The 3119-nt window shown below is 42.2% G+C and overlaps 1 pseudogene; it reads right to left on the bottom strand.

The window, feature by feature from the left end:
* Positions 1-919: 919 nt before the first annotated feature.
* Positions 920-1734, bottom strand: LOC122439426 (annotated as a pseudogene).
* Between the last annotated feature and the right edge of the window lie 1385 nt (positions 1735-3119).

The raw sequence follows: 3119 nt of genomic DNA, 5'->3' as shown, positions 1-3119 counted from the left end.
ATCCTCTGTCATCCCCTTCTCCTCCTGCCCTCAATGTTTCCCAGCATCAGGGTCTTTTCAAATGAGTTAGCTCTTTGCATCAGGTGGCTGGAGTATTGGAGTTTCAACTTCAGCATCAGTCCTTCCAATGAACACCCAGGACTGATCTCCTTCAGGATGGACTGGTTGGATCTCCTTGCAGTCCAAGGGACCCTCAAGAGTCTTCTCCAACACCACAGTTCAAAAGCATCAATTCTTTGGCATTCAGCTTTCTTTATGGTCCAGCTCTCACATTGCAAGTAGAGAACAAGGCAAACTAGATAGATAGGCAGGGCAGCCTCCCTTTTTGAGGTCTCCTTGAGCTGGAGTTTTTTCTTGCTATAGAGTCTGAGAAGCTAGAGGTCCAGGTGATGGGGGAGCTGTCAAAGGTGAGATGAGGAGGGGTGCTTGAGGCACACAGGGTTCTGGAACTTTCTTTGCCTACCTGACTGCTTCTCATTATCACCCTCCTCCTTACAGGGCTAAAGGTTCTAGGCTTCCATTGGTCAAGATAGCCAATAGATCTGACCTCAAAGTGCCATATTTATTTATCCTTGATTTCTTTTGGGAACCTTCACTTGGGGGTGGAGACAGGGAGAGGCCACAAACATAAACGCTGTGTGCGCTTGAGTCCAGACTGGGTTTGCCCTGTGCAGTGAGTGCCAGGGATGAGAGGAGGAGGACTGCTCCCTCGTTATGGGGAAGAAAGCCCATGTCCCACAACCCCAGGGCTGCAGAAGGCATGGACGACAGCCTTGAGAAGTCCTCTGCTGACAAGCACCTGTCAAACCTGGAGGCAGCTTGGTTTGCCCTTAACTGGTCACCAGCAGTATTTCACAGGGATAGACCTGGAGGTCTAGGCTTCCATTCTCATGCTTTATAAGCTAAAGTCTGAGAATTGTCAGCTCAAGGTGGTCCTGCCATAAGCAGAGAGAACAGTTAGACCTTCCATGGTACAAGGATGTATTGAAAGGGTGTCTGGTCCAGTATGGACTGGTACCCTCTGGGAAGGCAGTGATTTCTCCATCTCTTCTTTTTTAAGACGTCTTTCCCAAGTTGGGCATCAGCTTACTGAGTTTCTCTCTTTGATGCTTCTTTGAGAGCCTTCATTTCTTCTCTAGAGTCACCTTCCTCTTCTTCCTTCTCTTCTTCTGCCTCCCTGTGAGATGTTGTCTGCTTTCTCTATTCTGTCGCCACAATGAAGAGTCATGGGGGGCAGACTGGAAGGCAGTTTCGATCTTGGCCATCTGATTGGAGTCCGGGGCCTGAGATGCAGGGAACTTGGATGACTTGGTGATAAGTTCCTCAATGAAAGGCTTGCTCTGAGGGCTGCCTCCCATGAACTCTCTCTGTGTGTAGATGAGTGACTTCTTGTAAATGTTGGAATCTGGGTACATGGTCTTGGGATGATGGAAATGGTACAAGCTGGTTCTTGGAGCTAAAATATGAAAGATGGTTCTGGGGTCTAGCTCTTCGCCCACACCTCCAGGATGATGGAGACAGCAGGGGCTGTAGGTGTGAGTAACAGTGAGCTATTGGCTCACTTGAGTTCTCTTGGCTTCTGGGTGGCTCCACGTGGTCCATGAAGGAAAGAAAGTGGGGCTTATAGCTTATGAGGTCAGGCTGCCCCGTGTCCAAGATGGCCTTATCCTTGGGGATGGCAGCATGTGATTTTCCATTGAGTTTATGTGCTCGCTCTGTTTTTCCAGCTGCCATTAAGATAAATGCATACATTTAAAAAATGCATTAAAACATTTTTTATATCTGTACCTTGTAAAATAAGCCAGGTTATCATCTGCAGTTTCGGAGGGATTAAAGTTTCTGGTGATTATTTTCAAAGAATATGGTACCATCCATTATTAGAAAAGTTTAAAGCAGCTATTTTAAATTTTTTAAATGCCTATGAAATAGGCTATCTGTGGGGGTTTTGTAAACTAGAAGCTGCATAGTAAGAAAAATCAGTGGTAAATTTGGTTACATAACATTAACAGTATTATATAGGAAATCTAGTCCCAAATATCTGAACACTTATGAATTTATAAATGAATTTAACATAATACATGACATTAATATAACTTTGTGAATTGGAAAGCATACATTAAAATGAAAATTTTAAAGTATGGTTATATAAATATGGATAGAAATAGATGTATGAACAGTTTCCCCCACTATTCATCTCATAGTCTTGTGTAGTCCTTAGTCTTTACACTCCATTGGGTCAGATCTGTGACTCAGCATCAGAATTTGACTGATCAGTATTATATTTTTAAAAGACTCCATCTTGTGCCTTCATCTCTGAGGTTATGTTGTATTACTCCCTCTCCACAGTATCCAGTTATTCGGATATTTTTATTTTAGCTGCGTCTTAGTGGTAGCAAAGCAAAACAGCAGGTCATGAAATCAAGAGAACAGCTGAAAGACCAATACAAGCAGACTTAGGTTAAATTAGTGATATTCAAGAAAGCTAAACATAGATGTGTTTTCTAGGAAACCTTTAGCTAAAGCCAAAAGCAAAGCATGGATAGATGAGTTGGCAAAGAGATACTTTGCAGACTGCCGACCCAGTATTGTATTACTTCCCAGTTGTCCTTAAGGACAAACAGGGCTCCTTCAGGTTTTGCTTATAAAGACAAAGGGGAAATCATCTGTTTTAAGTAGCATGTGGCTTATAGAAGCATCTTATTAAAATGACATTCTCCCTGTGGGAATGTGTATTAAGAAACAGTTCACCCAGTCTAAAATCAATTACTTCTGCCTGTGGCAAAGAAAGTCTGAGTTAAACATAATTCTCAGAGGTAGTTAGCATTCCATCGAAGGTTACCGCTTCCATCCAAGAGAGGAGTTACCCAATTTAATCAATTCTCTGAATGTGAAATCTCAGATAGTAAACAACTTAGATTACAGACAGTGCAATTATTAAGTATAACAGTTAAGGCACTGTGTTTTAACTCAGTAATTCAGAGTAATCAGTGGTTAGCTAGTGAGTTCTGATTATTTAATACTTACTTGAACTTTTATTCAGAAGTAAACACAGAACAAGTTTGAATATTAACTTATTTCCATGATTCTAGACCCTCCCCCTCTCATATGTTCTGCATATT

Source organism: Cervus canadensis, chromosome 4, assembly GCF_019320065.1.
Source record: "Cervus canadensis isolate Bull #8, Minnesota chromosome 4, ASM1932006v1, whole genome shotgun sequence".
Classification (NCBI taxonomy): domain Eukaryota; kingdom Metazoa; phylum Chordata; class Mammalia; order Artiodactyla; family Cervidae; genus Cervus; species Cervus canadensis.
The sequence above is the reverse complement of the archived record's forward strand: the minus strand, read 5'-3'. Positions and strand labels throughout refer to the sequence as shown.